The 11,958-nt window shown below is 37.1% G+C and overlaps 1 long non-coding RNA gene across 1 annotated transcript; it reads right to left on the reverse strand.

The window, feature by feature from the left end:
- Positions 1-6,297: 6,297 nt before the first annotated feature.
- On the reverse strand, positions 6,298-10,898 carry LOC130012487 (uncharacterized). The gene is made up of 3 exons (XR_008787924.1): positions 10,760-10,898; positions 8,883-8,977; positions 6,298-6,574 (listed from the first exon to the last, which is right to left on the reverse strand). It is a non-coding gene; the product is annotated as an uncharacterized LOC130012487 (long non-coding RNA).
- Positions 10,899-11,958: the final 1,060 nt, after the last annotated feature.

An 11,958-nucleotide genomic window follows, 5' to 3' on the forward strand; every position in this document is an offset into this window, starting at 1 on the left:
TTGGCAGGACGTTGTTGACGTTGACGTAACCTCTGTCCAAGCATGTCCCAGACATGCTCGATGGGGGAGAGGTCGGGACTCAGTGCTGGCCAAGGTAATGTGGTGATGTTCTGTTGTTGGAGGTAACCTGTAACGATCCTGGCCCTGTGACATTTTGCGTTGTCATCCTAGAAGATGAAACGGCGACCATGACGTCGTGCGAACGGCACAACATGGACTGCCAAGATGTTGTCCCGGTAGTACTGGCCTGTAACACGCCCTGCAACAACATGTAAAGCCGTTCTTCCAGCAACAGTGATGCCTCCCCACACCATAACAGAACCACCCCCAAATCGATCATGTCTGATGACGTTAACGTCTTGGAAGCGCTCGTTTCGACGACGCCACACCCTCCTACGTCTGTCCAAAAAATCAACAGTGAACCTTGACTCATCTGAAAACATCACATTGCTCCAGCGTCGATTATCCCAGTGTTGACGATCCCTACACCAACGACGTCTTGCCTGAATGTGATGATCTCTCAAACAAGGGATCACGCGAGGACGTCGGGCGCGAAGGTGACCCCTATGCAGTCGATTCCGAATCGTCTGGCCACTCACTCTCACACCAGTGTCTGTTTGAAGACGAGCGCTGATCTGATTTGCTGTGATGACACGATTTCGCAAGGCCAAGGTACGGATAAATCGATCCTGGGCTTGAGTTGTCGCCCTTGGTCGACCTGAGCGTGGTCTGTCCTGTACAGATTGTGTATCACGGTATCTGGACCATAGCCTGCTTATGACAGACTGAGAAACATTCATCGTCCGCGCCACAACCGCCTGTGTTGTGCCGATCTGTAGCATGCAAAGGGCACGTAACCTTTCATTTTGGGTAAGCCGACGCATATCAAAATTTGTTTTCTGGTCACTAAAACAATTAAACTGATGTTTCCACCCTGGAATTCAATGCCACAATGACTGTGCAAATCTTGGGTTGGACCCCCATGATGATCCCAAGCATCACCTGCATTCCATGCGGTAGCTATTGGTGCGTTTGGGCGTCACATGTAACTGGAAATGTTTCTTCTGTTAGGTTCTATAGTGACTTTTTTCGTAGTCATTTGCATATTTTAGTATTATGCCCCCAAAATCAAATATCCCCTACTTTTTTTGAATAGTATATATTGCCTGTCTAATATCTTGACGGCCCGAACTACGACGCGATTCTGTGGGAAGTAGTAACAGAACGGGATACAGCATGTTGAAGACGATAACCATGTGTATGAGCCCTATCAGCTGGAGGGGGTGAGGGGCATAAACGACATGCCCGAACAAATTCCGGTACCGGCATGCGTAGCCGGTCGCCAGAGAGCTCTAAAGCACGCCTTCGCGGGGTATGGGGGGGGGGGGGGAGGGTCCCCAATACATTTTGTAAATTAGACGGCCGCAAATGCGTTTTCATACAATTCTGACTTGTGAGTATAACAATCATTTAGGGGAAAATATTACATTCATTTGTTAAATTATTTGCAAAAATGCACTATATTATATGTCTCACTTGTCCATAATTTTAGTATTTTTATGTTGAAAAACTGTCAACAAGCACTAAATAGACGTCACTTGGCAAGCTGTCAAACAATCCACGTAATCTTAACAATTAGCTGTGTGTACTAAACGTGAAAAAAAGGTGTGTTCCCACTTAGCCGGCAGACTGTTAATCCTTTGATTGATCTTAAAACTATAGTCTGTTTAAAAGTAGTCACTCAAGAACTGTTCACTAGTGTTCAGCGTTAATGAGCTCTTAATCTCTCCTAATATTTACAAGATATTATTTGGTGGTACCAAAAGGCCTCGAGTTAAGAAATATCGACAACTTAATACAAGAATTGAACATTTGAAAACACAGTTATTAAATGGCTCTTTAAGTGTAAATCGGTATGGAACAAATATTTCCTATTTAGTGGGGCTGTAAAATGATTGTTATGTTGTAAGGCATTTATTTATAAATTATATAATGCTATTTAATAAAAGGTAAATTGTAATGCATTTTTATATGTGTAAATCATTTAATGTTATTTAATAAATATTAAATTTGTTAAAATCAATATATTTGTATATGTGTAAGCTATTTAATGTTATTTAATAAAAGTTAAATTTGTTATACAGTTTTAGTCTTAAAAAAGATATGGACTATAGTTTATAACACCATTTTTCTAGGATAAACTCTGGATTAGCGGCAAAATTTGACATCAAAGCCTGCCGGCTAAGTGGGAACACCCCGAAAAAAAAACCATAAATTCGTGTTAATAATAACCGAATAAACAGCCTATTTGATCAAACTTTTGGGCAAACGACGACGTTGAAAATCGTTGGTCTTCCCCGTTAAGTAAAAAATAAACCGTTGACTTAAATGCTTTTAAAATATATTTTTCCTTTTCACAATATAACTTGGTGTACTATCTTTTGATCAACAAATGATTTTATCGACTTCCTGAGTACTTGTTTTATGTGATGACGATAACGCAAGGATATTAATACACCCTTTTCTTTAAGTGTGACATCACCATCCATTTGAACGAGTGACAGCGATAGTCAAGAAATGGGGACACCGAACTTTCGGCTATATCGTTCAATTTTCGAAGCTATGTTCCCCCATATTTTATACGTGCTTGGTCTTTCGGAACGGACTGCTAACAAGCTGAACCCATAAATATACACAATGTTAAACATACATTATGCAAGAGCTAAATCTGCCTATTGTAAGTCTTTATTTAGGCTTCAGATGTTATAAAATTATTAATTAAACCTTTATTTACATGACAAGCTTAAAATCTACTCTGTAGACCCTCGGATGGCTTGGATACAGCTTGGATTTAAACAGTTGTCCATTTAATAATTAAATCAATAAATGGCTGATCAAGCTTACGTTTAACGTTAGTCGGGGACGTCACCACCGGAAACTGGTGATGAGAGGCCTGCCAAGCGAGAATACCATTGCCATTGAGAATGTTACTTGATAATCGAGAATATGTGGGTGGAGTTATCGTCTGTCAATCAAACGATGAGCAATATTCGGAGACGGTGCAGACACAGTTGATGCCTATTTCTAGTCCAAACTTCCAACAGTGACAACTCCGTTCAGAATAAAGGAATTTGACTGAAATATATATTCTGTTTTTGAACTATTATAACAAGAATGACCAACTCTTTATTAAATTCTTAACTAATGTATCCTTAAATAAGATTGGATAATGAGGAATACACACATTGCACACCCATTGATTTTGAAATATGACTACTGCCGATATAATTCTAATTAAAGTAGCTAAGTCTCTAACTCAAGATCATCCAAAGTCTTCGACATTGAAAACACAAATTATTTGTCAAATTAAATCAACATTCATGTTGTTATGTTACCGGAAAAGATGGGCTTCTGATATCCAACATTTAAGACAAAATAAACATTTTACCATTGGTTCACGATAATGCGTTTCAGTGCCATTTGAAACAAAGGAATCGAAGAACGAGGCTAGACATATTCCACAAGTCATGTCAAACGGTAACGTCATATTCGTATCTGGAGAGCATGCACAATAAATATTATCGCTGCAGAATTGAATAACCAGACGCTAGAGCTTGCTATTCGATCGAGACTTCTAGCATATTTAGCTGAACATAAATGGTATGAATTTAGAGTAAAAACGGAAACGATTGAATATAAATCAGTTTATATATGTTCATAGTACATTATTACATGCATTGCAACCAATTTGTGTCAATTTCTAGGTCCCAAATATTAGCGATTTAGCTCCTTTAATTAAAGGTGTAGCACATATTATGTGTGTGTGTGTGTGGGTGGGGGTGTGGGTGGGGGTGTGTGTGCGTGTTGAAATGGCAAGATGGGTATGAAAGAAAAGGTTTCCTATCCGAATTCCCCAAACCATATCAGAAAATGAGGCGATATTATTTGCATTTGAGAAGCAAATGGATATCAATTAACATTGGCGTAGTGGTTTAATCACAATTTAAAATTCAATGATTTCAAAAGATACAGAGAGAGAGAGAGAGAGAGAGAGAGTTTAACGTCCACTCGACACAAACTAGGTAATTTCGGGACTAACATATGGTTTAACTTTATTTCAATAATTCGCTTGCGCGTAGGGGTCTTTAGCAGTGGGGGGAAACCGGAGGACCCTACTCCTTGTCATGTACAACCGGGGATTAGAAACCACGCCAGTTGACTAAATGACAGGCTTTATGATACAGCGCGCACATGCTAACTCTTCGACCACCCCCCCACCCCCTAAAAAAAAAATAGAACTCACCGATGATCTGCATAAAGCAAACAATAGCACGCTGTATCTTCATCTTGATAACGACTGAACTATACTAATTACTAATTGTTTATTTCTGTATCTTATTATGACGATATTTCCCTTCATTTCGATTGTTGTTCGTTAACATCCGTTAAAGCAATTTGATCAATGTAAAAACTTTATTCATACACTGTTTGTATTTTGTATTACGGGTTGAAAGGCGCTTGGATAGGCCACTTGATATAAGAATGCATTCTGTTTTACAGAGGATTACGAAAGTCTTCTAATAACTCTGTAAAAGATGAATGCTTTCAACACATGACGTCACATCACGCGGCGTCAATCATTGGCTCAATGGCGCGTGCATGGTCCGGGCAAAACGATGCATTTTACTCATTTAATACCCATTTACACTAAATATGACATATTTTTTACTTACATATACTTCGAACACCTTTATTTATTTTTCTAAACGCTTAAAAAAAATGGTCTAGAATTTAATTTGCAGAATGAAAAAAGTTAATAGTGGGGGCTCATTAAGCTTTATCAATGACATATCAGTGATTGTAGCGGCCTAGCGAATATTCACTGCTGATCAGTATGATAAGAATGAATGAATGATATGGAGGTTACTATTATGGGCAGCTCCAACCCAGCGGGCACACAACGTTGTGACAACATTGTTCAGGGGTTGTATCACAACGTCTGAAATAGGTCAGCTGTAGGTTGTTTTGCAACAAACTCTTACGTTGTGACAACGTTGTACGGACGTCAAAGCAACATTGTCACAACGTTGTGTGGTGGTTGACGAAAAGTTGTGACAACGTTGTACGGACGCCAAAGCAACATTGTCACAACGTTGTGTGGTGGTTGACGAAAAGTTGTGACAACGTTGTACGGACGTCAAAGCAACATTGTCACAACGTTGTGTGGTGGTTGACGAAAAGTTGTGACAACGCTGTACGGACGTTCAAGCAACATTGTCACAACGTTGTGTGGTGGTTGACGAAAAGTTGTCACGACGTCAGAATTTGTTGTTTTTCAACGTTGTGTGGTGGTTGGCGAAAAGTTGTCACGACGTCAGAATTTGTTGTTTTGAGGTTGTATAAAACCCAGTATAAGCCCCATCCGAACTCCCTACAGTTCTGCCCCCACTGGACTAACGAAGACGGGAATAGGCGGCCGGGCACGATGGAAGTTAAATTAGGTGTGTGTTCGGGGAAGGGGGGGGGGGGGGTGTGCTTAAATGCCCGACAGATTTGGGCCACGGTTTTGACATAGTGAAACGATACGCGAAGTTTCAACACCCTCACTGAATTAGAATCAAAGTTATTGTGTCCCATCACAACCAATCTAATTGCTTCTTTCTGAATAAAATCAGTATCAATTAATAGGACAGTACGTAGTTTCAAAACATTCAATTCAAACGATTATATTACAGTCAATATTAATGCTAGAGTCATATAACTTTGCAGTAATGGGTAAAGGTAATAGAATCTGATCATTAAATTTTACGTAATGGTCATGTAATGAGTAATGGAAGATTTCAAAAGTAATGAGTAATGGAAATGTAATTAATTACATTCCGAAAATCATGTAATGGTCAATTACATTTCAATTACATTTAATGGCGCATTCTTTGAATGGCATTTAGTAATTAGAACATAATCAAATAACGCACTTTTATGAAATAACAATTACTATGGTTTATTTCACTGCAACGTTTCAACAAGATTTCACAAGTCGTTTTCAAGCATATATACACAAATAAATAAAATGAGAAAGATATGAATATATATATATAAACATCAGTGCGAACTATCCAATGGTATGCATGTCTTTAAATCTGATTGATTAAATGCTAAATTAGCACTAATCTTTAAATAGTAATAAAATGTAATTATTTACTTTCAATGTAATGGGTAATGAATGATATTGCTAAAAATGAGAAAGTAATTTCAATGCAATTGGTACTGTAATAATAATAATAATTTATTATTTATAATGCGCCTATTACCAATATAAAACATTCAATGCTCAATGGCGCAGTTAACATTTTGTGGACATCACACATAGAAAATAAAATAAAATTAAATGGATGATAAAAGAACTTAAAATGGCTTATAAAGATTATAATAAAATATGACATGTAATAAACAAATTTAAACTGTACATGTACTTAATTGGTCCCTCTTCTGTCCGGCTCATATTTTAGATGAGCCGAAACTGCTGTTATTATCTCGGCTTCATTGCAGCTCGGCTGACTGATCATTACACTATCTGAAGAATACAAAAAACTGTATATTTACTCTGTCAAATTTTGTAAATTATATAATTCAGTCCGATCAAAAAGGTGGTCCTAAAGCTGTAACAGATAATTCTGCATCCCATGAATTATGGACCAAAGGTGGCTTATTGGGTAAAACGCTGGCTCGCTTGTCTGGAGGTCGCATTTTCGATCCCTACATTTGCCGAGAAAGTTCAGTAGGCCTGACAAGGACAACTGTTAGTCGTTTGGATGGTATGAAAAACCGAGGCCTCGTGTACACATTGACGTGCAAGTAAAAGATCTCTTGGCAGTTTGAATTCGAGTAGGCCATAGTGCCGCTGCCCGGGCAAATTTTTCCTTCATTGCACGCGGTATAGCGCATGCCCATCTTCATTAGCCTAGTCTGAGCAGAACAGTAGGACGTTAAACCCCATATGAATTATATTATATATGACCCAATAACACATTCTATATGAGACATCGCTTGTGTTATTACTTTCATATTCTCCATAAATTTGTACGTGTAAGAAAGGCATGGGTGTTAAATTACAAAAAAGATAGGTTGCCAGGCAACGAAACATACGCCCACAGCAGCTAAATCGTCCGGGCAGTCAACAAGAGTTGTCGCATATCTTTACTTTTTTCGGTAATGAAACATTTATAATACACTAAAATCTGATTAAGAGCAAAAACTCAGAAAACCATTAGAATTTGTTTGGTTTTTATAAAGTTCTGCCCCATGCTAACGTTTTGTATACAAAACTTTTAATACTGTATCATGGATTTAGCTGTCCAAGTCATAAAGATAGGTTGCCAGGCAACGAAACATACGCCCACAGTAGCTAAATCGTCCAGGCAGTCAACAACAGTTGTCACATATTTTTACTTTTTTCGGTAATGAAACATTTATAATACACTAAAATCTGATTAAGAGCAACAACTCAGAAAACCATTAGAATTTGTTAGGTTTTTATAAAGTTCTGCCCCATGCTAACGTTTTGTATACAAAACTTTTAATACTGTATCATGGATTTAGCTGTTTCAAGTCATAAAAATTCATTGAAAATCAATATACTTGTTTGCCTCAAGATCTTAAACTCTGTGTATCAATCTGAAGTCAATTCATTGAAAATCAATATACTTGTTTGCCTCAAGATCTTAAACTCTGTGTATCAATCTGAAGTCAATCGGATATTAACTTTGGCCTCTAGAGCGTCCCCAAGATTTTTCAAAGTGATCAAGGGCCATAACTTTGGCAGTAATTATCAGAAATCTTTGAAAATCAATAGGATTCTTCGCCTCGTGACCTCAAACACTGTGTATAAATTTAAAGTCAATGAGATTAACTTTAGCCTTTAGAGCATCCACAAGGTTTTTTGAAGTGATCAAGGGCCATAACTCTGGAAGTAATTATCGAAAATCACTGAAAATGAATAGACTTCTTCGTCTCATGACCTTAAACACTGTGTATGAATTTAAAGTCAATCGGATATTAACTGAGCGTCCACAAGATTTTTCAAAGTGATCAAGGGCCATAACTCTGGCAGTAATTATCGTAAATTGCTGAAAATCAATAGGCTTCTTCGTCTCATGACCTTAAACATTGTGTATAAATTTAAAGTCAATCGGATATTAACTTTGGCCTCTAGAGCGTCCTCAAGATTTTTTGAAGTGATCAAGAGCCATAACTCTGGCAGTAATTATCGGAAATCACTGAAAATCAATAGGCTTCTTCGTCTCATGGCCTTAAACACTGTGTATAAATTTAAAATCGATCGGATATTAACTTTGGCCTCTAGAGCGTCCACAAGATTTTTTGAAGTGATCAAGGGCCATAACTCTGGCAGTAATTATCGGAAATCGCTGAAAATCAATAGGCTTCTTCGTCTCATGACCTTAAACCCTGTGTATAAATTTTAAGTCAATCGGATATTAACTTTGGCATCTAGAGCGTCCACAAGATATTTTGAAGTGACCAAGGGCCATAACTCTGGCAGTAATTATCGGAAATCGCCGAAAATCAATAGGCTTCTTCGTCTCATGACCTTAAACACTGTGTATAAATTTAAAGTCAATCGGATATTAAGTTTGGCCTCTAGAGCGTCCACAAGATTTTTTGAAGTGATCAAGCAATTGTGGACGCCGGACCGACGGACGAACGGACGGGGGCGAGGACAACATACGACCACATTTCAATGTCGGCGTATAAAAAGATCAACACTCATCGATGAAGTAATAAAAACTCGTGTATGCCCATACCATGTTTGATTATCCGATATTTAAGGATATGTTCGTAAATTGAGTATGATAAAAACAAACCTCTGACAACTTTGTAAATTTCTAAGTCCATTATGGACCGCCTCCCTTTATTTCCCTTTAAATTAAATTGGGCCATTAGGGAATTAGACATCAACCTGTTAAAATAAAAAGACATACTGTTTATGCGTTTGACAATACCACGAATTTTGACTTTCCATTCCTTGACACCTAGAAATGGACATAAATGGGTTGCAACGCATATAATAATGTAATATGTTTGTATATTAACTGATTTACATTCAATCGTTTCTGTTTTTACTGTAATGTCTAATCAGTTATGTTCGGCGAAATACGCGAAGAGAGAGAGAGAGAAATGGGGTTTAACGTCCACTTGACACAAACTTGGTCATTTCGGGACTAACACATGGTTCAATTTTATTTCAATAATTCGCTAGCGCGTAGGGGTCTTTTTAGCAGTGGGAGGAAACCGGAGGACCCGGAGAAAACCCACCAGGTTAGACAGGCGACCAAACTCCTTGTCACGTACAACCGGGGAATCGAAACCCCGCCAGTTGACTCAATAACAGACCGTATGATACAGCGTGCGCGTGCTAACCATTCGGCCATCCAATCCCCCATACGCGAAGAGTCCAAACTGAATGCCAGTCTTTGGCGTCTGGTTATTCAAGTTTACACCCGCATATAGTATTCTCTTGGGTATATTTAACTTCATTCTTCGAGTCTCTCTATTACAAATGAAATTTGAAAGCATTCTTGCACGCGATTCGTGTGGCAATTTCAAAACTTTAACTTTGTGTTAAATATTGGACATTAGAAGCCCATCTTTTTACGGTTACAACATTGATGTTGGGTTTAATTAAACAATGAGTCCCATGGTTGCAATGTCGAAGACTGTGGATGATATTGAGTTAGAGACTTGACTCCTTTAAGACGAAGACGATTGGAAAACGAATGTACGATTATTTTATCAATTTGTTTTCAAAAGAAAGAATACGACTTTAAACTGGTAACCACCAAGGCTCATCAGATGGGTTACCTATATAGCTATAACATGAAATAAATGAAACACATCTAGTATATTATTATATTTCAATCACTGTAATATTTACAATCAATGTCAGTTCAATTATGCAGGTGTATGCTCATGGATATTGATGTTGTACATTTAATAATAAAATTACCCTTCACTTGAATTAAATCTAAAACCCACAAGCATGTAATTAAAGAGCTGTGGTGTTAACAGTCGCACTAGCCCGGCATTATATCCACCTGTCCGTAGATCGACAAAGTACAAGATTTAATTTTCAGAGCATATATGTTTTGTTGCGTGTCAACCTATCTTTTTAATTAAGATCGTAGACTTGGTTGCCTAATAATTAAGATGTATACAGCGACTTGGTTAACCGTTCATCGGTTACTACTGGTGAAACGGTTAAAAAAATTACAAACCGATATTCGTTTTCATATCACATTTGACATTCAAAACCAGGAATGGTAGCCAAATATGTTTTCATTCACTAAAGACTATATTAATAGTTCATACAGCACAAAGTTAATATAGCATTTGTCATTTGTAATATATCACGGGAAATTAATGTCTTATTAATTCCTGCTCGAAGTTTTGTACACGTTACATTATTATTAACACTCCCTGCAAAGCTTGGGGTAGTATCAACTTATCTAAACAATTCATGAAATTGGTAACCCTATAAATTTAAAGATGATAGATAATGGGAAAGTCCATTATACAATACTATAAATATTGAAATGGCCCCTTCCAATTCCAGACATAGATTGAAATAGCTCTTTCCAAATCCAGACATAGCAAATGACCAAAAACTAAATGATTAAAATGCAATACAATTATAAAATAAAAACACTAAATGGACACAAAATATTAATTAATCGTAACATACCTAATTCTCAACTGTTACGCCTTCTAGCAACTTATAAAACTCGATAGTTTATCACAGCTCTAAAAAAGCAGCCATGCCGGTTTGGCTGGGATTCCTTTTTGGCGGAAAGATGTTTAAATTTGATTGGGCCAACTGTCAACCTTGGGTGTGTTTTAAAATAAAATATGTATAAGATAATTAATCTTGACCTTTATTGGGTTTTTTTATATACCGGTACATTAAATATAGATATTTTGCAATTAAGTTATGAACGTAATTAAGTTTTAAAGGTGTAATAAACGTTTAATAAATGTTTTTTAAAAAAAAAAAAATTTCAAATGGCGTGTATAGGTAATTGTTACCTATTCATTGCGGGTTCTTTATAAACGGTTCATAAACGTTTAAAAAAATCATATTTACGGTACTACGTTTTAATGGAAAATTTTGTAAGAAAACATCAATTATGAACGTTATCTAAACATATTATATTAAACATTTTTATCAATATTTATCGAAAACTTCTGAAAAACTTACACTTAAAACATTTAAAAAACGTTTAATAAATATTTTTTTTTTTACATAACCTTTTAGAAACAAGAAAAATAACAAAAACAAAAACAAAAAACGTTTTTGAAATATTTTGTGCTTGCTGGGATTCACTTAGAACTGTAATTAATTAAATAATGGCCAGGTTTCACACTTATATATACTGAGCGCCATGGAAAACGCATCACTTAGTTTTTCGTATAACAAAATGATCCTGTAAACATATCTTATTTATTTTGCTTCTTATTGTGAACAATATTCAAATGGGAACACATCAATAACAACACATTTGTACACTTATGGATGTTTAATCTGTAATCAATGGTACAAAGTCAGAGGGGTCAAAACCAAAAGTACGGCACAGATGTCAGTAGCGCGTGTGTCCTCCACGGGCTTTTACGCACGCTGTGCAGCGACGTCGCATGGAATTAACCAATGTTTGAAAGAAGGCCTGGGGCAAATTGTTCCATTCTTGGACAAGAGCAGCTTCTAAAGCAGCAATGGTGTGCATCTGTGGTCTCCGATACAGACGGCGTCCAATCTCATCCCAGACATGTTCTATTGGTGCCATGTCCGGAGACATGGCTGGCCAGTTCAAGACATTGATGTTGTTAGCAGCCAGGAAGTCCATACTAAAACGGGCGGTATGCGAACGTGCATTATCCTGTTGGAAG

This window comes from Patella vulgata, chromosome 1 (assembly GCF_932274485.2).
Source record: "Patella vulgata chromosome 1, xgPatVulg1.2, whole genome shotgun sequence".
NCBI classification, from domain to species: Eukaryota; Metazoa; Mollusca; class Gastropoda; family Patellidae; genus Patella; species Patella vulgata.